The sequence below is a fragment of the Mesoplodon mirus genome, assembly GCF_964341445.2.
Source record: "Mesoplodon mirus genome assembly, chromosome: 13".
In the NCBI taxonomy this organism is placed as follows: Eukaryota; Metazoa; Chordata; class Mammalia; order Artiodactyla; family Ziphiidae; genus Mesoplodon; species Mesoplodon mirus.
The window spans coordinates 94,368,513-94,392,864 of NC_138989.1; positions in this window are offsets into that span (position 1 = coordinate 94,368,513).

Here is a 24,352-nt window from a genome sequence, read left to right on the forward strand (position 1 = left end):
CGTCTCTTTAGATCTTCTGCCCATTTTTTTTGGGTTGTTTGTTTTTTTAATATTAAGCTGCATGAGCTGTTTATATATATTGGAGATTAAACCTGTGTCCATTGATTCGTTTGCAACGATTTTCACCCATCCTGAGGGATGCCTTTTTCCATTCCCGTTTTTTTTATCAAAAAAGGAAAGAAAGGAAAAGAAGCAGAACACTAATGTGCGTAAAATATGCATTTTGAAACGGTCGTTTTGAAATATGGATGTCCTTTGAATTTTTTGGTCGATATGTGACCCCAGGATTTGTTTTCAGGGCAGGTGTCATTTACAGGCCTGCAATGATTTTGAATATCAACTGACCATTAGCGTTGGGATTAAAGCTGCTGTTGTGTGAAACGGCCACAAGGTGGCAGCAGTTCACCCTTACCAAATCTGGTTACTAGGGCAAGAGAGCCTCAGTGGAAGTGGTGTTCTAGATTGGAGTTTAGAATGGAATGTGCCAGGAGAAAGCCCCTCACGTTTGTCTCACTATTTCTTGTTCGTGTTTTTAATTTAATTTTTTATTTTTTATTACAGCAAGTTTGATTACAATGTTTGGCTTGTTGTAGGTGTGGAAGATGTGGTTCTTTTACACATATACAGATGACTGTTCTTCTTGGGATCCTTTTCCCATGTACGTTATGACAGAATGTTGAGTAGTCCTCTCTTGGTATTCTGTAGGTCTTTGGTGATTATATATGTCACCTGTGTTTGTATATGTCTGTTAACCCCGATATCGTAATGAAACCAATCCTCACACCTTTCCATTGGTGAACCATAAGTTTGTTTAATGAATCTGTGATTGCCCTTCTCCGTGGAAATATCTGCCCTGGTATCCATTTTTAGGTAACACCTATAAGTGATATGATATGATATGTGTCTTTCACTTTCTGACTTACTACAAGTCACGTGATTACTTCTAGACTCATCTACGGTGCTGCAAATGGCATTGTGTCCTTTTTTCCCTTGGCTTCTCTTCTGCCTTAGCGGGGTCCATTTTCAACAATGTGATTCCCTGAGGGTTGTGGATTAGCTGACCTGGGCAGCCTTACCCTGCCGGCCCGCCCTCCCCACGTGTGCCTCGTTGAGATCAATATAAACAGAGCTCCAGGCAGCAATAGCCCCTGAAGCTGTGCCTGACTCCATATTCTCTGCCCCGTCAGCAGTCTCGGGGCTGTGCTGGTGGGAGGGAGTGAGGGGCCACAGCTTTGTGGGTGGCCCGGTGTGAGTGGGGTTCTGCTGGCCTTTCTGCAGGAGTTGCCAGGCTGCCGCCTGTAAAGAAGAGGATGTGTCACCCATACCTTCCGCTGGAATTTCTCTCCGGACAGAGGTGAGGAAGGAAAAAAGCAGTGGGGGCCGGGACAGGAGGGGTATCTCAGGCAGGGCAATGGAAAGTTTCTGGAAGAGCACCAGGGTCCAGGACCAGGCTGGCTGGCCTGCAGGCACCAAGTTGGCCTGCGTGCTGTCGCTGGTGTGGCTCCACGGTCCTTCCTCTAGGCTTTCAAGCCCTTGTACATATTCAGGTGTTTTACCTGGAAAGGGTGGGAACAGATCAGAAGCAGCTGGCCTGGGGCTCAGCTCACGTTTACTCACAGATGCCTCGGGACGGTCCCCCAGCTTTTCAATGAGGACGCTCCTTTTGTGGGGGCTGGGTGGCTGGATGTATGGGAGATGGTTCCCCACCTCTGACCAATTTCAGAATTGTTTACCGCTGGAGCAAGTGCCGTGATAGGGTTTTCCTCTGTATAACTCGTGGGTTCAATTTTTTTTTCTTTTTTGGTTCCAGTTAGATTTTATTCCTCTTTTATGTATTTATAAATATAAGCATGGAAATAATTCATTCCTATAAATACATCTGTGTGACGGGAAGAATTTTTTCTGTTTTATTTTTAAATTTTATTTTTTAAAATTTTGAAATTTAATTTTATTTATGTTTTTATACAGCACGTTATTATTAGTTATGTATTTTATGCATATACATGTATACAGGTCAATCCCAATCTCCCAACTCATCCCACCACCACCACCCCATGGATTCCCACAATTGGTGTCCATACGTTTGTTCTCTACCTCTGTGTCTCTATTTCTTCCCTGCAAACCAGTTCATCTGTACCATTTTTAGGCTCCACATATATGCATTAATATACAATATTTGTTTTCCTCTTTCTGACTTACTTCATTCTGTATGACAGTCTCTCGATCCATCGATGTCTCTACAAATGACCCAGTTTCATTCCTTTTTATGGCCGAGTCATATTCCATTTTATATATGTACCACATCTTTATCCATTCATCTGTCTGAGGGCATTTAGGTTGCTTCCATTACCTGGCTATTGTAAATAGTGCTGCAACGAACATTGTGGTGAATGTGCCTTTTTGAAATACGGTTTTCTCTGGGTATATGCCCAGAAGTGGGATTGCTGGATCAGATGGTAATTCTATTTCTAGTTTTTTTAAGGAAACTCCATACTGTTCTCCATAGTGACTGTATCAATTTACATTCCCACCAATAGTGGAAGAGGGCTCCTTTTGTCCACACCCTCCCCAGAATTGGTTGTTTGTAGATTTTCTGATGATGCCGATTCTAACAGGTGTGAGGTGATACCTCATTGTAGTTTTGATTTGCATTTCTCTAATAATTAGTGCTGTTGAGCAGCTTTTCATGTGCGTCTTGGCCATCTCTGTGTCTCCTTTGAGGAAACGTCTCTTTAGATCTTCTGCCCATTTTTTTTGGGTTGTTTGTTTTTTTAATATTAAGCTGCATGAGCTGTTTATATATATTGGAGATTAAACCTGTGTCCATTGATTCGTTTGCAACGATTTTCACCCATCCTGAGGGATGCCTTTTTCCATTCCCGTTTTTTTTATCAAAAAAGGAAAGAAAGGAAAAGAAGCAGAACACTAATGTGCGTAAAATATGCATTTTCAAACGGTCATTTTGAAATATGGATGTCCTTTGAATTTTTTGGTCGATATGTGACCCCAGGATTTGTTTTCAGGGCAGGTGTCATTTACAGGCCTGCAATGATTTTGAATATCAACTGACCATTAGCGTTGGGATTAAAGCTGCTGTTGTGTGAAACGGCCACAAGGTGGCAGCAGTTCACCCTTACCAATCTGGTTACTAGGGCAAGAGAGCCTCAGTGGAAGTGGTGTTCTAGATTGGAGTTTAGAATGGAATGTGCCAGGAGAAAGCCCCTCACGTTTGTCTCACTATTTCTTGTTCGTGTTTTTAATTTTATTTTTTATTTTTTATTACAGCAAGTTTGATTACAATGTTTGGCTTGTTGTAGGTGTGGAAGATGTGGTTCTTTTACACATATACAGATGACTGTTCTTCTTGGGATCCTTTTCCCATGTACGTTATGACAGAATGTTGAGTAGTCCTCTCTTGGTATTCTGTAGGTCTTTGGTGATTATATATGTCACCTGTGTTTGTATATGTCTGTTAACCCCGATATCGTAATGAAACCAATCCTCACACCTTTCCATTGGTGAACCATAAGTTTGTTTAATGAATCTGTGATTGCCCTTCTCCGTGGAAATATCTGCCCTGGTATCCATTTTTAGGTAACACCTATAAGTGATATGATATGATATGTGTCTTTCACTTTCTGACTTACTACAAGTCACGTGATTACTTCTAGACTCATCTACGGTGCTGCAAATGGCATTGTGTCCTTTTTTCCCTTGGCTTCTCTTCTGCCTTAGCGGGGTCCATTTTCAACAATGTGATTCCCTGAGGGTTGTGGATTAGCTGACCTGGGCAGCCTTACCCTGCCGGCCCGCCCTCCCCAGGTGTGCCTCGTTGAGATCAATATAAACAGAGCTCCAGGCAGCAATAGCCCCTGAAGCTGTGCCTGACTCCATATTCTCTGCCCCGTCAGCAGTCTCGGGGCTGTGCTGGTGGGAGGGAGTGAGGGGCCACAGCTTTGTGGGTGGCCCGGTGTGAGTGGGGTTCTGCTGGCCTTTCTGCAGGAGTTGCCAGGCTGCCGCCTGTAAAGAAGAGGATGTGTCACCCATACCTTCCGCTGGAATTTCTCTCCGGACAGAGGTGAGGAAGGAAAAAAGCAGTGGGGGCCGGGACAGGAGGGGTATCTCAGGCAGGGCAATGGAAAGTTTCTGGAAGAGCGCCAGGGTCCAGGACCACGCTGGCTGGCCTGCAGGCACCAAGTTGGCCTGTGTGCTGTCGCTGCTGTGGCTCCACGGTCCTTCCTCTAGGCTTTCAAGCCCTTGTACATATTCAGGTGTTTTACCTGGAAAGGGTGGGAACAGATCAGAAGCAGCTGGCCTGGGGCTCAGCTCACGTTTACTCACAGATGCCTCGGGACGGTCCCCCAGCTTTTCAATGAGGACGCTCCTTTTGTGGGGGGTGGGTGGCTGGCTGTATGGGAGATGGTTCCCCACCTCTGACCAATTTCAGAATTGTTTACCGCTGGAGCAAGTGCCGTGATAGGGTTTTCCTCTGTATAACTCGTGGGTTCAATTTTTTTTTCTTTTTTGGTTCCAGTTAGATTTTATTCCTCTTTTATGTATTTATAAATATAAGCATGGAAATAATTCATTCCTATAAATACATCTGTGTGACGGGAAGAATTTTTTCTGTTTTATTTTTAAATTTTATTTTTTAAAATTTTGAAATTTAATTTTATTTATGTTTTTATACAGCACGTTATTATTAGTTATGTATTTTATGCATATACATGTATACAGGTCAATCCCAATCTCCCAACTCATCCCACCACCACCACCCCATGGCTTCCCACACTTGGTGTCCATACGTTTGTTCTCTACCTCTGTGTCTCTATTTCTTCCCTGCAAACCAGTTCATCTGTACCATTTTTAGGCTCCACATATATGCATTAATATACAATATTTGTTTTCCTCTTTCTGACTTACTTCATTCTGTATGACAGTCTCTCGATCCATCGATGTCTCTACAAATGACCCAGTTTCATTCCTTTTTATGGCCGAGTCATATTCCATTTTATATATGTACCACATCTTTATCCATTCATCTGTCTGAGGGCATTTAGGTTGCTTCCATTACCTGGCTATTGTAAATAGTGCTGCAACGAACATTGTGGTGAATGTGCCTTTTTGAAATACGGTTTTCTCTGGGTATATGCCCAGAAGTGGGATTGCTGGATCAGATGGTAATTCTATTTCTAGTTTTTTTAAGGAAACTCCATACTGTTCTCCATAGTGACTGTATCAATTTACATTCCCACCAATAGTGGAAGAGGGCTCCTTTTGTCCACACCCTCCCCAGAATTGGTTGTTTGTAGATTTTCTGATGATGCCGATTCTAACAGGTGTGAGGTGATACCTCATTGTAGTTTTGATTTGCATTTCTCTAATAATTAGTGCTGTTGAGCAGCTTTTCATGTGCGTCTTGGCCATCTCTGTGTCTCCTTTGAAGAAACGTCTCTTTAGATCTTCTGCCCATTTTTTTTGGGTTGTTTGTTTTTTTAATATTAAGCTGCATGAGCTGTTTATATATATTGGAGATTAAACCTGTGTCCATTGATTCGTTTGCAACGATTTTCACCCATCCTGAGGGATGCCTTTTTCCATTCCCGTTTTTTTTATCAAAAAAGGAAAGAAAGGAAAAGAAGCAGAACACTAATGTGCGTAAAATATGCATTTTGAAACGGTCGTTTTGAAATATGGATGTCCTTTGAATTTTTTGGTCGATATGTGACCCCAGGATTTGTTTTCAGGGCAGGTGTCATTTACAGGCCTGCAATGATTTTGAATATCAACTGACCATTAGCGTTGGGATTAAAGCTGCTGTTGTGTGAAACGGCCACAAGGTGGCAGCAGTTCACCCTTACCAAATCTGGTTACTAGGGCAAGAGAGCCTCAGTGGAAGTGGTGTTCTAGATTGGAGTTTAGAATGGAATGTGCCAGGAGAAAGCCCCTCACGTTTGTCTCACTATTTCTTGTTCGTGTTTTTAATTTAATTTTTTATTTTTTATTACAGCAAGTTTGATTACAATGTTTGGCTTGTTGTAGGTGTGGAAGATGTGGTTCTTTTACACATATACAGATGACTGTTCTTCTTGGGATCCTTTTCCCATGTACGTTATGACAGAATGTTGAGTAGTCCTCTCTTGGTATTCTGTAGGTCTTTGGTGATTATATATGTCACCTGTGTTTGTATATGTCTGTTAACCCCGATATCGTAATGAAACCAATCCTCACACCTTTCCATTGGTGAACCATAAGTTTGTTTAATGAACCTGTGATTGCCCTTCTCCGTGGAAATATCTGCCCTGGTATCCATTTTTAGGTAACACCTATAAGTGATATGATATGATATGTGTCTTTCACTTTCTGACTTACTACAAGTCACGTGATTACTTCTAGACTCATCTACGGTGCTGCAAATGGCATTGTGTCCTTTTTTCCCTTGGCTTCTCTTCTGCCTTAGCGGGGTCCATTTTCAACAATGTGATTCCCTGAGGGTTGTGGATTAGCTGACCTGGGCAGCCTTACCCTGCCGGCCCGCCCTCCCCACGTGTGCCTCGTTGAGATCAATATAAACAGAGCTCCAGGCAGCAATAGCCCCTGAAGCTGTGCCTGACTCCATATTCTCTGCCCCGTCAGCAGTCTCGGGGCTGTGCTGGTGGGAGGGAGTGAGGGGCCACAGCTTTGTGGGTGGCCCGGTGTGAGTGGGGTTCTGCTGGCCTTTCTGCAGGAGTTGCCAGGCTGCCGCCTGTAAAGAAGAGGATGTGTCACCCATACCTTCCGCTGGAATTTCTCTCCGGACAGAGGTGAGGAAGGAAAAAAGCAGTGGGGGCCGGGACAGGAGGGGTATCTCAGGCAGGGCAATGGAAAGTTTCTGGAAGAGCGCCAGGGTCCAGGACCACGCTGGCTGGCCTGCAGGCACCAAGTTGGCCTGCGTGCTGTCGCTGGTGTGGCTCCACGGTCCTTCCTCTAGGCTTTCAAGCCCTTGTACATATTCAGGTGTTTTACCTGGAAAGGGTGGGAACAGATCAGAAGCAGCTGGCCTGGGGCTCAGCTCACGTTTACTCACAGATGCCTCGGGACGGTCCCCCAGCTTTTCAATGAGGACGCTCCTTTTGTGGGGGGTGGGTGGCTGGCTGTATGGGAGATGGTTCCCCACCTCTGACCAATTTCAGAATTGTTTACCGCTGGAGCAAGTGCCGTGATAGGGTTTTCCTCTGTATAACTCGTGGGTTCAATTTTTTTTTCTTTTTTGGTTCCAGTTAGATTTTATTCCTCTTTTATGTATTTATAAATATAAGCATGGAAATAATTCATTCCTATAAATACATCTGTGTGACGGGAAGAATTTTTTCTGTTTTATTTTTAAATTTTATTTTTTAAAATTTTGAAATTTAATTTTATTTATGTTTTTATACAGCACGTTATTATTAGTTATGTATTTTATGCATATACATGTATACAGGTCAATCCCAATCTCCCAACTCATCCCACCACCACCACCCCATGGCTTCCCACACTTGGTGTCCATACGTTTGTTCTCTACCTCTGTGTCTCTATTTCTTCCCTGCAAACCAGTTCATCTGTACCATTTTTAGGCTCCACATATATGCATTAATATACAATATTTGTTTTCCTCTTTCTGACTTACTTCATTCTGTATGACAGTCTCTCGATCCATCGATGTCTCTACAAATGACCCAGTTTCATTCCTTTTTATGGCCGAGTCATATTCCATTTTATATATGTACCACATCTTTATCCATTCATCTGTCTGAGGGCATTTAGGTTGCTTCCATTACCTGGCTATTGTAAATAGTGCTGCAACGAACATTGTGGTGAATGTGCCTTTTTGAAATACGGTTTTCTCTGGGTATATGCCCAGAAGTGGGATTGCTGGATCAGATGGTAATTCTATTTCTAGTTTTTTTAAGGAAACTCCATACTGTTCTCCATAGTGACTGTATCAATTTACATTCCCACCAATAGTGGAAGAGGGCTCCTTTTGTCCACACCCTCCCCAGAATTGGTTGTTTGTAGATTTTCTGATGATGCCGATTCTAACAGGTGTGAGGTGATACCTCATTGTAGTTTTGATTTGCATTTCTCTAATAATTAGTGCTGTTGAGCAGCTTTTCATGTGCGTCTTGGCCATCTCTGTGTCTCCTTTGAAGAAACGTCTCTTTAGATCTTCTGCCCATTTTTTTTGGGTTGTTTGTTTTTTTAATATTAAGCTGCATGAGCTGTTTATATATATTGGAGATTAAACCTGTGTCCATTGATTCGTTTGCAACGATTTTCACCCATCCTGAGGGATGCCTTTTTCCATTCCCGTTTTTTTTATCAAAAAAGGAAAGAAAGGAAAAGAAGCAGAACACTAATGTGCGTAAAATATGCATTTTGAAACGGTCGTTTTGAAATATGGCTGTCCTTTGAATTTTTTGGTCGATATGTGACCCCAGGATTTGTTTTCAGGGCAGGTGTCATTTACAGGCCTGCAATGATTTTGAATATCAACTGACCATTAGCGTTGGGATTAAAGCTGCTATTGTGTGAAACGGCCACAAGGTGGCAGCAGTTCACCCTTACCAAATCTGGTTACTAGGGCAAGAGAGCCTCAGTGGAAGTGGTGTTCTAGATTGGAGTTTAGAATGGAATGTACCAGGAGAAAGCCCCTCACGTTTGTCTCACTACTTCTTGTTCGTGTTTTTAATTTAAGTTTTTATTTTTTATTACAGCAAGTTTGATTACAATGTTTGGCTTGTTGTAGGTGTGGAAGATGTGGTTCTTTTACACATATACAGATGACTGTTCTTCTTGGGATCCTTTTCCCATGTACGTTATGACAGAATGTTGAGTAGTCCTCTCTTGGTATTCTGTAGGTCTTTGGTGATTATATATGTCACCTGTGTTTGTATATGTCTGTTAACCCCGATATCGTAATGAAACCAATCCTCACACCTTTCCATTGGTGAACCATAAGTTTGTTTAATGAATCTGTGATTGCCCTTCTCCGTGGAAATATCTGCCCTGGTATCCATTTTTAGGTAACACCTATAAGTGATATGATATGATATGTGTCTTTCACTTTCTGACTTACTACAAGTCACGTGATTACTTCTAGACTCATCTACGGTGCTGCAAATGGCATTGTGTCCTTTCTTCCCTTGGCTTCTCTTCTGCCTTAGCGGGGTCCATTTTCAACAATGTGATTCCCTGAGGGTTGTGGATTAGCTGACCTGGGCAGCCTTACCCTGCCGGCCCGCCCTCCCCACGTGTGCCTCGTTGAGATCAATATAAACAGAGCTCCAGGCAGCAATAGCCCCTGAAGCTGTGCCTGACTCCATATTCTCTGCCCCGTCAGCAGTCTCGGGGCTGTGCTGGTGGGAGGGAGTGAGGGGCCACAGCTTTGTGGGTGGCCCTGTTTGAGTGGGGTTCTGCTGGCCTTTCTGCAGGAGTTGCCAGGCTGCCGCCTGTAAAGAAGAGGATGTGTCACCCATACCTTCCGCTGGAATTTCTCTCCGGACAGAGGTGAGGAAGGAAAAAAGCAGTGGGGGCCGGGACAGGAGGGGTATCTCAGGCAGGGCAATGGAAAGTTTCTGGAAGAGCGCCAGGGTCCAGGACCACGCTGGCTGGCCTGCAGGCACCAAGTTGGCCTGCGTGCTGTCGCTGGTGTGGCTCCACGGTCCTTCCTCTAGGCTTTCAAGCCCTTGTACATATTCAGGTGTTTTACCTGGAAAGGGTGGGAACAGATCAGAAGCAGCTGGCCTGGGGCTCAGCTCACGTTTACTCACAGATGCCTCGGGACAGTCCCCCAGCTTTTCAATGAGGACGCTCCTTTTGTGGGGGGTGGGTGGCTGGCTGTATGGGAGATGGTTCCCCACCTCTGACCAATTTCAGAATTGTTAACCGCTGGAGGAAGTGCCGTGATAGGGTTTTCCTCTGTATAACTCGTGGGTTCAATTTTTTTTTCTTTTTTGGTTCCAGTTAGATTTTATTCCTCTTTTATGTATTTATAAATATAAGCATGGAAATAATTCATTCTTATAAATACATCTGTGTGACAGGAAGAATTTTTTCTGTTTTATTTTTAAATTTTATTTTTTAAAATTTTGAAATTTAATTTTATTTATGTTTTTATACAGCACGTTATTATTAGTTATGTATTTTATGCATATACATGTATACAGGTCAATCCCAATCTCCCAACTCATCCCACCACCACCACCCCATGGCTTCCCACACTTGGTGTCCATACGTTTGTTCTCTACCTCTGTGTCTCTATTTCTTCCCTGCAAACCAGTTCATCTGTACCATTTTTAGGCTCCACATATATGCGTTAATAGACAATATTTGTTTTCCTCTTTCTGACTTACTTCATTCTGTATGACAGTCTCTCGATCCATCGATGTCTCTACAAATGACCCAGTTTCATTCCTTTTTATGGCCGAGTCATATTCCATTTTATATATGTACCACATCTTTATCCATTCATCTGTCTGTGGGCATTTAGGTTGCTTCCATTACCTGGCTATTGTAAATAGTGCTGCAACGAACATTGTGGTGAATGTGCCTTTTTGAAATACGGTTTTCTCTGGGTATATGCCCAGAAGTGGGATTGCTGGATCAGATGGTAATTCTATTTCTAGATTTTTTAAGGAAACTCCATACTGTTCTCCATAGTGACTGTATCAATTTACATTCCCACCAATTGTGGAAAAGGGCTGCTTTTGTCCACACCCTCCCCAGAATTGGTTGTTTGTAGATTTTCTGATGATGCTGATTCTAACAGGTGTGAGGTGATACCTCATTGTAGTTTTGATTTGCATTTCTCTAATAATTAGTGCTGTTGAGCAGCTTTTCATGTGCGTCTTGGCCATCTCTGTGTCTCCTTTGAAGAAACGTCTCTTTAGATCTTCTGCCCATTTTTGGGGGGGTTGTTTGTTTTTTTAATATTAAGCTGCATGAGCTGTTTATATATATTGGAGATTAAACCTCTGTCCATTGATTCGTCTGCAATGATTTTCGCCCATTCTGAGGGATTCCTTTTTCCATTCCCGTGTTTTTTAACAAAAAAGGAAAGAAAGGAAAAGAAGCAGAACACTAATGTGCGTAAAATATGCCTTTTGAAACGGTCGTTTTGAAATATGGACGTCCTTTGAATTTTTTGGTCGATATGTGACCCCAGGATTTGTTTTCAGGGCAGGTGTCATTTACAGGCCTGCAATGATTTTGAATATCAACTGACCATTAGCGCTGGGATTAAAGCTGCTGTTGTGTGAAACGGCCACAAGGTGGCAGCAGTTCACCCTTACCAAATCTGGTTACTAGGGCAAGAGAGCCTCAGTGGAAGTGGTGTTCTAGATTGGAGTTTAGAATGGAATGTGCCAGGAGAAAGCCCCTCACGTTTGTCTCACTACTTCTTGTTCGTGTTTTTAATTTAATTTTTTATTTTTTATTACAGCAAGTTTGATTACAATGTTTGGCTTGTTGTAGGTGTGGAAGATGTGGTTCTTTTACACATATACAGATGACTGTTCTTCTTGGGATCCTTTTCCCATGTACGTTATGACAGAATGTTGAGTAGTCCTCTCTTGGTATTCTGTAGGTCTTTGGTGATTATATATGTCACCTGTGTTTGTATATGTCTGTTAACCCCGATATCGTAATGAAACCAATCCTCACACCTTTCCATTGGTGAACCATAAGTTTGTTTAATGAATCTGTGATTGCCCTTCTCCGTGGAAATATCTGCCCTGGTAACCACTTTTATGTAACACCTATAAGTGATATGATATGATATGTGTCTTTCACTTTCTGACTTACTACAAGTCACGTGATTACTTCTAGACTCATCTACGGTGCTGCAAATGGCATTGTGTCCTTTTTTCCCTTGTCTTCTCTTCTGCCTTAGCGGGGTCCATTTTCAACAATGTGATTGCCTGAGGGTTGTGGATTAGCTGACCTGGGCAGCCTTACCCTGCCGGCCCGCCCTCCCCAGGTGTGCCTCGTTGAGGTCAATATAAACAGCGCTCCAGGCAGCAATAGCCCCTGAAGCTGTGCCTGACTCCATATTCTCTGCCCCGTCAGCAGTCTCGGGGCTCTGCAGGTGGGAGGGAGTGAGGGGCCACAGCTTTGTGGGTGGCCCGGTGTGAGTGGGGTTCTGCTGGCCTTTCTGCAGGAGTTGCCAGGCTGCCGCCTGTAAAGAAGAGGTTGTGTCACCCATACCTTCCGCTGGAATTTCTCACCGGACAGAGGTGAGGATGGAAAAAAGCAGTGGGGGCCGGGACAGGAGGGGTATCTCAGGCAGGGCAATGGAAAGCTTCTGGAAGAGCGCCCGGGGCCAGGACCACGCTGGCTGGCCTGCTGGCACCAAGTTGGCCTGCGTGCTGTCGCTGGTGTGGAACCACGGTCCTTCCTCTAGGCTTTCAAGCCCTTGTACATATTCAGGTGTTTTACCTGGAAAGGGTGGGAACAGTTCAGCAGCAGCTGGCCTGGGGCTCAGCTCACGTTTACTCACAGATGCCTCGGCACGGTCCCCCAGCTTTGCAATGAGGACGCTCCTTGCGTGGGGGGTGGGTTGCTGGCTGTATGGGAGGTGATTCCCCACCTCTGACCAATTTCAGAATTGTTTACCGCTGGAGCAAGTGCCCTGATAGGGTTTTCCTGTGTATAACTGGTGGGTTCAGGTTTTTTTTTCTTTTATGGTTCAAGTTAGGATTTATTCCTCTTTTATGTATTTATAGATATAAGCATGGAAATAATTCATTCCTATAAATACATCTGTGTGAAGGGAAGAACTTTTTTCTGTTTTATTTTTAAATTTTATTTTTTTTAAATTTTGAAATTTAATTTTATTTATTTTTTTATACAGCAGGTTATTATTAGTTATGTATTTTATGCATATACATGTATACAGGTCAATCCCAATCTCCCAACTCATCCCACCACCACCACCCCATGGCTTCCCACACTTGGTGTCCATACGTTTGTTCTCTACCTCTGTGTCTCTATTTCTTCCCTGCAAATCAGTTCATCTGTACCATTTTTTAGGTTCCACATATATGCATTAAAATACAATATTTGTTTTCCTCTTTCTGACTTACTTCATTCTGTATGACAGTCTCTCTATCCATCGATGTCTCTACAAATGACCCAGTTTCATTCCTCTTTATGGCCGAGTAATATTCCATTTTATATATGTACCACATCTTTATCCATTCATCTGTCTGTGGGCATTTAGGTTGCTTCCATTACCTGGCTATTGTAAATAGTGCTGCAATGAACATTGTGGTGAATGTGCCTTTTTGATTTATGGTTGTCTCTGGGCATATGCCCAGAAGTGGGATGGCTGGATCAGATGGTAATTCTATATCTAGTTTTTTTAAAGGAAACTCCACACTGTTCTCCATAGTGTCTGTATGAAGTTACATTCCCACCAATAGTGGAAGAGGGCTCCTTTTGTCCACGCCCTCCCCAGTATTTGTTGTTTGTAGATTTCCTGATGATGCCGATTCTAACAGGTGTGAGGTGATACCTCATTGTAGTTTTGATTTGCATTTCTCTAATAATTAGTGCTGTTGAGCAGCTTTTCATGTGCGTCTTGGCCATCTCTGTGTCTTCTTTGAAGAAACGTCTCCTTAGATCTTCTGCCCATTTTTGTGTTGGGTTGTTTGTTTTTTTAATATTAAGCTGCATGAGCTGTTTATATATATTGGAGATTAAACCTTTGTCCATTGATTCGTTTGCAACGATTTTCGCCCATTCTGAGGGATGCCTTTTTCCATTCCCGTTGTTTTTTAACAAAAAAAGGAAAGAAAGAAAAAGAAGCAGAACCCTAATGTGCATAAAATATGCCTTTTGAAACGGTCGTTTTGAAATATGGACGTCCTTTGAATTTTTTGGTCGATATGTGACCCCAGGATTTGTTTTCAGGGCAGGTGTGATTTACAGGCCTGCAATGATTTTGAATATCAATGGACCATTAGCGCTGGGATTAAAGCTGCTGTTGTGTGAAACGGCCACAAGGTGGCAGCAGTTCTCCCTTACCAAATCTGGTTAAGAGGGCAACAGAGCCTCAATGGAAGTCGTGTTCTAGATTGGAATTTAGAATGGAATGTGCCAGGAGAAAGCCCCTCAAGTTTGTCTCACTACATCTTGTTCGTGTTTTTAATTTATTTTTTTATTTTTTATTACAGCAAGTTTGATTACAATGTTTGGCTTGTTGTAGGTGTGAAGATGTGGTTCTTTTACACATATACAGATGTCTGATCTTCCTGGGATCCTTTTCCCATGTACGTTATGACAGAATGTTGAGTAGTCTTCTCTTGGTATTCCGTAGGTCTTTGGTGATTATATATGTCACCTGTGTTTGTATATGTCTGTTAACCCCGATATCGTAATGAAACCAATCCTCACACCTTTCCATTGGTGAACCATAAGTTTGTTTAATGAATCTGTGATTGCCCTTCTCCGTGTAAATATCTGCCCTGGTATCCATTTTTAGGTAACACCTATAAGTGATATGATACGATATGTGTCTTTCACTTTCTGACTTACTACAAGTCACGTGATTACCTCTAGACTCATCTACGGGGCTGCAAATGGCATTGTGTCCTTTTTTCCCTTGGCTTCTATTCTGCCTTAGCGAGGTCCATTTTCAACAATGTGATTCCCTGAGGGTTGTGGATTAGCTGACCTGGGCAGCCTTACCCTGCCGGCCGGCCCTCCCCAGGTGTGCCTGTTTGAGGTCAATATAAACAGCACTCCAGGCGGCAATAGCCCCTGCAGCTGTGCGTGACTCCATATCCTCTGCTCCGTCAGCAGTCTCTGGGCTGTGCTGGTGGGAGGGAGTGAGGGGCCACAGCTTTGATGGTGTCCCAGTGTGAGGGGGGCTCTGCTGGCCTTTCTGCAGGGGTTGCCATGCTGCCACGTGTAAAGAAGAGGATGTGTCACCCATACCTTCCGCTGGAATTTCTCTCCGGACAGAGGTGAGGAAGGAAAAAAGCAGTGGGGGCCGGGACAGGAGGGGTATCTCAGGCAGGGCAATGGAAAGCTTCCAGAAGAGCGCCCGGGGCCAGGACCACCCTGGCTGGCCTGCAGGCACCAAGTTGGCCTGCGTGCTGTCGCTGGTGTGGCTCCGCGGCCCTTCCTCTAGGCTTTCAAGCCCTTGTACATATTCAGGTGTTTTACCTGGGAAGGGTGGGAACAGTTCAGCAGCAGCTGGCCTGGGGCTCAGCTCACGTTTACTCACAGATGCCTCAGCACGGTCCGTCAGCTTTGCAATGAGGACGCTCCTTGCGTGGGGGTTGGGTTGCTGGCTGTATGGGAGATGATTCCCCACCTCTGACCAATTTCAGAATTGTTTACCGCTGGAGCAAGTGCCCTGATAGGGTTTTCCTGTGTATAACTGGTGGGTTCAGGTTTTTTTTTCTTTTATGGTTCAAGTTAGGATTTATTCCTCTTTTATGTATTTATAGATATAAGCATGGAAATAATTCATTCCTATAAATACATCTGTGTGAAGGGAAGAACTTTTTTCTGTTTTATTTTTAAATTTTATTTTTTTTAAATTTTGAAATTTAATTTTATTTATTTTTTTATACAGCAGGTTATTATTAGTTATGTATTTTATGCATATACATGTATACAGGTCAATCCCAATCTCCCAACTCATCCCACCACCACCACCCCATGGCTTCCCACACTTGGTGTCCATACGTTTGTTCTCTACCTCTGTGTCTCTATTTCTTCCCTGCAAATCAGTTCATCTGTACCATTTTTTAGGTTCCACATATATGCATTAAAATACAATATTTGTTTTCCTCTTTCTGACTTACTTCATTCTGTATGACAGTCTCTCTATCCATCGATGTCTCTACAAATGACCCAGTTTCATTCCTCTTTATGGCCGAGTAATATTCCATTTTATATATGTACCACATCTTTATCCATTCATCTGTCTGTGGGCATTTAGGTTGCTTCCATTACCTGGCTATTGTAAATAGTGCTGCAATGAACATTGTGGTGAATGTGCCTTTTTGATTTATGGTTGTCTCTGGGCATATGCCCAGAAGTGGGATGGCTGGATCAGATGGTAATTCTATATCTAGTTTTTTTAAAGGAAACTCCACACTGTTCTCCATAGTGTCTGTATGAAGTTACATTCCCACCAATAGTGGAAGAGGGCTCCTTTTGTCCACGCCCTCCCCAGTATTTGTTGTTTGTAGATTTCCTGATGATGCCGATTCTAACAGGTGTGAGGTGATACCTCATTGTAGTTTTGATTTGCATTTCTCTAATAATTAGTGCTGTTGAGCAGCTTTTCATGTGCGTCTTGGCCATCTCTGTGTCTTCTTTGAAGAAACGTCTCCTTAGATCTTCTGCCCATTTTTGTGTTGGGTTGTTTGTTTTTTTAATATTAAGCTGCATGAGCTGTTTATATATATTGGAGATTAAACCTTTGTCCATTGATTCGTTTGCAACGATTTTCGCCCATTCTGAGGGATGCCTTTTTCCATTCCCGTTGTTTTTTAACAAAAAAAGGAAAGAAAGAAAAAGAAGCAGAACCCTAATGTGCATAAAATATGCCTTTTGAAACGGTCGTTTTGAAATATGGACGTCCTTTGAATTTTTTGGTCGATATGTGACCCCAGGATTTGTTTTCAGGGCAGGTGTGATTTACAGGCCTGCAATGATTTTGAATATCAATGGACCATTAGCGCTGGGATTAAAGCTGCTGTTGTGTGAAACGGCCACAAGGTGGCAGCAGTTCTCCCTTACCAAATCTGGTTACTAGGGCAACAAAGCCTCAATGGAAGTCGTGTTCTAGATTGGAATTTAGAATGGAATGTGCCAGGAGAAAGCCCCTCAAGTTTGTCTCACTACATCTTGTTCGTGTTTTTAATTTATTTTTTTATATTTTATTACAGCAAGTTTGATTACAATGTTTGGCTTGTTGTAGGTGTGAAGATGTGGTTCTTTTACACATATACAGATGTCTGATCTTCCTGGGATCCTTTTCCCATGTACGTTATGACAGAATGTTGAGTAGTCTTCTCTTGGTATTCCGTAGGTCTTTGGTGATTATATATGTCACCTGTGTTTGTATATGTCTGTTAACCCCGATATCGTAATGAAACCAATCCTCACACCTTTCCATTGGTGAACCATAAGTTTGTTTAATGAATCTGTGATTGCCCTTCTCCGTGTAAATATCTGCCCTGGTATCCATTTTTAGGTAACACCTATAAGTGATATGATACGATATGTGTCTTTCACTTTCTGACTTACTACAAGTCACGTGATTACCTCTAGACTCATCTACGGGGCTGCAAATGGCATTGTGTCCTTTTTTCCCTTGGCTTCTATTCTGCCTTAGCGAGGTCCATTTTCAACAATGTGATTCCCTGAGGGTTGTGGATTAGCTGACCTGGGCAGCCTTACCCTGCCGGCCGGCCCTCCCCAGGTGTGCCTGTTTGAGGTCAATATAAACAGCACTCCAGGCGGCAATAGCCCCTGCAGCTGTGCGTGACTCCATATCCTCTGCTCCGTCAGCAGTCTCTGGGCTGTGCTGGTGGGAGGGAGTGAGGGGCCACAGCTTTGATGGTGTCCCAGTGTGAGGGGGGCTCTGCTGGCCTTTCTGCAGGGGTTGCCATGCTGCCACGTGTAAAGAAGAGGATGTGTCACCCATACCTTCCGCTGGAATTTCTCTCCGGACAGAGGTGAGGAAGGAAAAAAGCAGTGGGGGCCGGGACAGGAGGGGTATCTCAGGCAGGGCAATGGAAAGCTTCCAGAAGAGCGCCCGGGGCCAGGACCACCCTGGCTGGCCTGCAGGCACCAAGTTGGCCTGCGTGCTGTCGCTGGTGTGGCTCCGCGGCCCTTCCTCTAGGCTTTCAAGCCCTTGTACATATTCAGGTGTTTTACCTGGGAAGGGTGGGAACAGTTCAGCAGCAGCTGGCCTGGGGCTCAGCTCACGTTTACTCACAGATGCCTCAGCACGGTCCGTCAGCTTTGCAATGAGGACGCTCCTTGCGTGGGGGGTGGGTTGCTGGCTGTATGGGAGATGATTCCCCACCTCTGACCAATTTCAGAATTGTTTACCGCTGGAGCAAGTGCCCTGATAGGGTTTTCCTGTGTATAACTGGTGGGTTCAGGTTTTTTTTTCTTTTATGGTTCAAGTTAGGATTTATTCCTCTTTTATGTATTTATAGATATAAGCATGGAAATAATTCATTCCTATAAATACATCTGTGTGAAGGGAAGAACTTTTTTCTGTTTTATTTTTAAATTTTATTTTTTTTAAATTTTGAAATTTAATTTTATTTATTTTTTTATACAGCAGGTTATTATTAGTTATGTATTTTATGCATATACATGTATACAGGTCAATCCCAATCTCCCAACTCATCCCACCACCACCACCCCATGGCTTCCCACACTTGGTGTCCATACGTTTGTTCTCTACCTCTGTGTCTCTATTTCTTCCCTGCAAATCAGTTCATCTGTACCATTTTTTAGGTTCCACATATATGCATTAATATACAATATTTGTTTTCCTCTTTCTGACTTACTTCATTCTGTATGACAGTCTCTCTATCCATCGATGTCTCTACAAATGACCCAGTTTCATTCCTCTTTATGGCCGAGTAATATTCCATTTTATATATGTACCACATCTTTATCCATTCATCTGTCTGTGGGCATTTAGGTTGCTTCCATTACCTGGCTATTGTAAATAGTGCTGCAATGAACATTGTGGTGAATGTGCCTTTTTGATTTATGGTTGTCTCTGGGCATATGCCCAGAAGTGGGATTGCTGGATCAGATGGTAATTCTATATCTAGTTTTTTTAAAGGAAACTCCACACTGTTCTCCATAGTGTCTGTATGAAGTTACATTCCCACCAATAGTGGAAGAGGGCTCCTTTTGTCCACGCCCTCCCCAGTATTTGTTGTTTGTAGATTTCCTGATGATGCCGATTCTAACAGGTGTGAGGTGATACCTCATTGTAGTTTTGATTTGCATTTCTCTAATAATTAGTGCTGTTGAGCAGCTTTTCATGTGCGTCTTGGCCATCTCTGTGTCTTCTTTGAAGAAACGTCTCCTTAGATCTTCTGCCCATTTTTGTGTTGGGTTGTTTGTTTTTTTAATATTAAGCTGCATGAGCTGTTTATATATATTGGAGATTAAACCTTTGTCCATTGATTCGTTTGCAACGATTTTCGCCCATTCTGAGGGATGCCTTTTTCCATTCCCGTTGTTTTTTAACAAAAAAAGGAAAGAAAGAAAAAGAAGCAGAACCCTAATGTGCATAAAATATGCCTTTTGAAACGGTCGTTTTGAAATATGGACGTCCTTTGAATTTTTTGGTCGATATGTGACCCCAGGATTTGTTTTCAGGGCAGGTGTGATTTACAGGCCTGCAATGATTTTGAATATCAATGGACCATTAGCGCTGGGATTAAAGCTGCTGTTGTGTGAAACGGCCACAAGGTGGCAGCAGTTCTCCCTTACCAAATCTGGTTAAGAGGGCAACAGAGCCTCAATGGAAGTCGTGTTCTAGATTGGAATTTAGAATGGAATGTGCCAGGAGAAAGCCCCTCAAGTTTGTCTCACTACATCTTGTTCGTGTTTTTAATTTATTTTTTTATTTTTTATTACAGCAAGTTTGATTACAATGTTTGGCTTGTTGTAGGTGTGAAGATGTGGTTCTTTTACACATATACAGATGTCTGATCTTCCTGGGATCCTTTTCCCATGTACGTTATGACAGAATGTTGAGTAGTCTTCTCTTGGTATTCCGTAGGTCTTTGGTGATTATATATGTCACCTGTGTTTGTATATGTCTGTTAACCCCGATATCGTAATGAAACCAATCCTCACACCTTTCCATTGGTGAACCATAAGTTTGTTTAATGAATCTGTGATTGCCCTTCTCCGTGTAAATATCTGCCCTGGTATCCATTTTTAGGTAACACCTATAAGTGATATGATACGATATGTGTCTTTCACTTTCTGACTTACTACAAGTCACGTGATTACCTCTAGACTCATCTACGGGGCTGCAAATGGCATTGTGTCCTTTTTTCCCTTGGCTTCTATTCTGCCTTAGCGAGGTCCATTTTCAACAATGTGATTCCCTGAGGGTTGTGGATTAGCTGACCTGGGCAGCCTTACCCTGCCGGCCGGCCCTCCCCAGGTGTGCCTGTTTGAGGTCAATATAAACAGCACTCCAGGCGGCAATAGCCCCTGCAGCTGTGCGTGACTCCATATCCTCTGCTCCGTCAGCAGTCTCTGGGCTGTGCTGGTGGGAGGGAGTGAGGGGCCACAGCTTTGATGGTGTCCCAGTGTGAGGGGGGCTCTGCTGGCCTTTCTGCAGGGGTTGCCATGCTGCCACGTGTAAAGAAGAGGATGTGTCACCCATACCTTCCGCTGGAATTTCTCTCCGGACAGAGGTGAGGAAGGAAAAAAGCAGTGGGGGCCGGGACAGGAGGGGTATCTCAGGCAGGGCAATGGAAAGCTTCCAGAAGAGCGCCCGGGGCCAGGACCACCCTGGCTGCCCTGCAGGAACCAAGTTGGCCTGCGTGCTGTCGCTGGTGTGGCTCCGCGGCTCTTCATCTAAGCTTTCAAGCCCTTGTACATATTCAGGTGTTTTACCTGGGAAGGGTGGGAACAGTTCAGCAGCAGCTGGCCTGGGGCTCAGCTCACGTTTACTCACAGATGCCTCAGCACGGTCCGTCAGCTTTGCAATGAGGACGCTCCTTGCGTGGGGGTTGGGTTGCTGGCTGTATGGGAGATGATTCCCCACCTCTGACCAATTTCAGAATTGTTTACCACTGGAGCAAGTGCCCTGATAGGGTTTTCCTGTGTATAACTGGTGGGTTCAGGTTTTTTTTTCTTTTATGGTTCAAGTTAGGATTTATTCCTCTTTTATGTATTTATAGATATAAGCATGGAAATAATTCATTCCTATAAATACATCTGTGTGAAGGGAAGAACTTTTTTCTGTTTTATTTTTAAATTTTATTTTTTTTAAATTTTGAAATTTAATTTTATTTATTTTTTTATACAGCAGGTTATTATTAGTTATGTATTTTATGCATATACATGTATACAGGTCAATCCCAATCTCCCAACTCATCCCACCACCACCACCCCATGGCTTCCCACACTTGGTGTCCATACGTTTGTTCTCTACCTCTGTGTCTCTATTTCTTCCCTGCAAATCAGTTCATCTGTACCATTTTTTAGGTTCCACATATATGCATTAATATACAATATTTGTTTTCCTCTTTCTGACTTACTTCATTCTGTATGACAGTCTCTCTATCCATCGATGTCTCTACAAATGACCCAGTTTCATTCCTCTTTATGGCCGAGTAATATTCCATTTTATATATGTACCACATCTTTATCCATTCATCTGTCTGTGGGCATTTAGGTTGCTTCCATTACCTGGCTATTGTAAATAGTGCTGCAATGAACATTGTGGTGAATGTGCCTTTTTGATTTATGGTTGTCTCTGGGCATATGCCCAGAAGTGGGATTGCTGGATCAGATGGTAATTCTATATCTAGTTTTTTTAAAGGAAACTCCACACTGTTCTCCATAGTGTCTGTATGAAGTTACATTCCCACCAATAGTGGAAGAGGGCTCCTTTTGTCCACGCCCTCCCCAGTATTTGTTGTTTGTAGATTTCCTGATGATGCCGATTCTAACAGGTGTGAGGTGATACCTCATTGTAGTTTTGATTTGCATTTCTCTAATAATTAGTGCTGTTGAGCAGCTTTTCATGTGCGTCTTGGCCATCTCTGTGTCTTCTTTGAAGAAACGTCTCCTTAGATCTTCTGCCCATTTTTGTGTTGGGTTGTTTGTTTTTTTAATATTAAGCTGCATGAGCTGTTTATATATATTGGAGATTAAACCTTTGTCCATTGATTCGTTTGCAACGATTTTCGCCCATTCTGAGGGATGCCTTTTTCCATTCCCGTTGTTTTTTAACAAAAAAAGGAAAGAAAGAAAAAGAAGCAGAACCCTAATGTGCATAAAATATGCCTTTTGAAACGGTCGTTTTGAAATATGGACGTCCTTTGAATTTTTTGGTCGATATGTGACCCCAGGATTTGTTTTCAGGGCAGGTGTGACTTACAGGCCTGCAATGATTTTGAATATCAATGGACCATTAGCGCTGGGATTAAAGCTGCTGTTGTGTGAAACGGCCACAAGGTGGCAGCAGTTCTCCCTTACCAAATCTGGTTAAGAGGGCAACAGAGCCTCAATGGAAGTCGTGTTCTAGATTGGAATTTAGAATGGAATGTGCCAGGAGAAAGCCCCTCAAGTTTGTCTCACTACATCTTGTTCGTGTTTTTAATTTATTTTTATTATTTTTTATTACAGCAAGTTTGATTACAATGTTTGGCTTGTTGTAGGTGTGGAAGATGTGGTTCTTTTACACATATACAGATGTCTGATCTTCCTGGGATCCTTTTCCCATGTACGTTATGACAGAATGTTGAGTAGTCTTCTCTTGGTATTCCGTAGGTCTTTGGTGATTATATATGTCACCTGTGTTTGTATATGTCTGTTAACCCCGATATCGTAATGAAACCAATCCTCACACCTTTCCATTGGTGAACCATAAGTTTGTTTAATGAATCTGTGATTGCCCTTCTCCGTGGAAATATCTGCCCTGGTATCCGTTTTTAGGTAACACCTATAAGTGATATGATACGATATGTGTCTTTCACTTTCTGACTTACTACAAGTCACGTGATTACCTCTAGACTCATCTACGGGGCTGCAAATGGCATTGTGTCCTTTTTTCCCTTGGCTTCTATTCTGCCTTAGCGAGGTCCATTTTCAACAATGTGATTCCCTGAGGGTTGTGGATTAGCTGACCTGGGCAGCCTTACCCTGCCGGCCGGCCCTCCCCAGGTGTGCCTGTTTGAGGTCAATATAAACAGCACTCCAGGCGGCAATAGCCCCTGCAGCTGTGCGTGACTCCATATCCTCTGCTCCGTCAGCAGTCTCGGGGCTGTGCTGGTGGGAGGGAGTGAGGGGCCACAGCTTTGATGGTGTCCCAGTGTGAGGGGGGCTCTGCTGGCCTTTCTTCAGGGGTTGCCATGCTGCCACGTGTAAAGAAGAGGATGTGTCACCCATACCTTCCGCTGGAATTTCTCTCCGGACAGAGGTGAGGAAGGAAAAAACAGTGGGGGCCGGGACAGGAGGGGTATCTCAGGCAGGGCAATGGAAAGCTTCCAGAAGAGCGCCCGGGGCCAGGACCACCCTGGCTGGCCTGCAGGCACCAAGTTGGCCTGCGTGCTGTCGCTGGTGTGGCTCCGCGGCTCTTCATCTAAGCTTTCAAGCCCTTGTACATATTCAGGTGTTTTACCTGGGAAGGGTGGGAACAGTTCAGCAGCAGCTGGCCTGGGGCTCAGCTCACGTTTACTCACAGATGCCTCAGCACGGTCCGTCAGCTTTGCAATGAGGATGCTCCTTGCGTGGGGGTTGGGTTGCTGGCTGTATGGGAGATGATTCCCCACCTCTGACCAATTTCAGAATTGTTTACCACTGGAGCAAGTGCCCTGATAGGGTTTTCCTGTGTATAACTGGTGGGTTCAGGTTTTTTTTTCTTTTATGGTTCAAGTTAGGATTTATTCCTCTTTTATGTATTTATAGATATAAGCATGGAAATAATTCATTCCTATAAATACATCTGTGTGAAGGGAAGAACTTTTTTCTGTTTTATTTTTAAATTTTATTTTTTTTAAATTTTGAAATTTAATTTTATTTATTTTTTTATACAGCAGGTTATTATTAGTTATGTATTTTATGCATATACATGTATACAGGTCAATCCCAATCTCCCAACTCATCCCACCACCACCACCCCATGGCTTCCCACACTTGGTGTCCATACGTTTGTTCTCTACCTCTGTGTCTCTATTTCTTCCCTGCAAATCAGTTCATCTGTACCATTTTTTAGGTTCCACATATATGCATTAATATACAATATTTGTTTTCCTCTTTCTGACTTACTTCATTCTGTATGACAGTCTCTCTATCCATCGATGTCTCTACAAATGACCCAGTTTCATTCCTCTTTATGGCCGAGTAATATTCCATTTTATATATGTACCACATCTTTATCCATTCATCTGTCTGTGGGCATTTAGGTTGCTTCCATTACCTGGCTATTGTAAATAGTGCTGCAATGAACATTGTGGTGAATGTGCCTTTTTGATTTATGGTTGTCTCTGGGCATATGCCCAGAAGTGGGATTGCTGGATCAGATCGTAATTCTATATCTAGTTTTTTTAAAGGAAACTCCACACTGTTCTCCATAGTGTCTGTA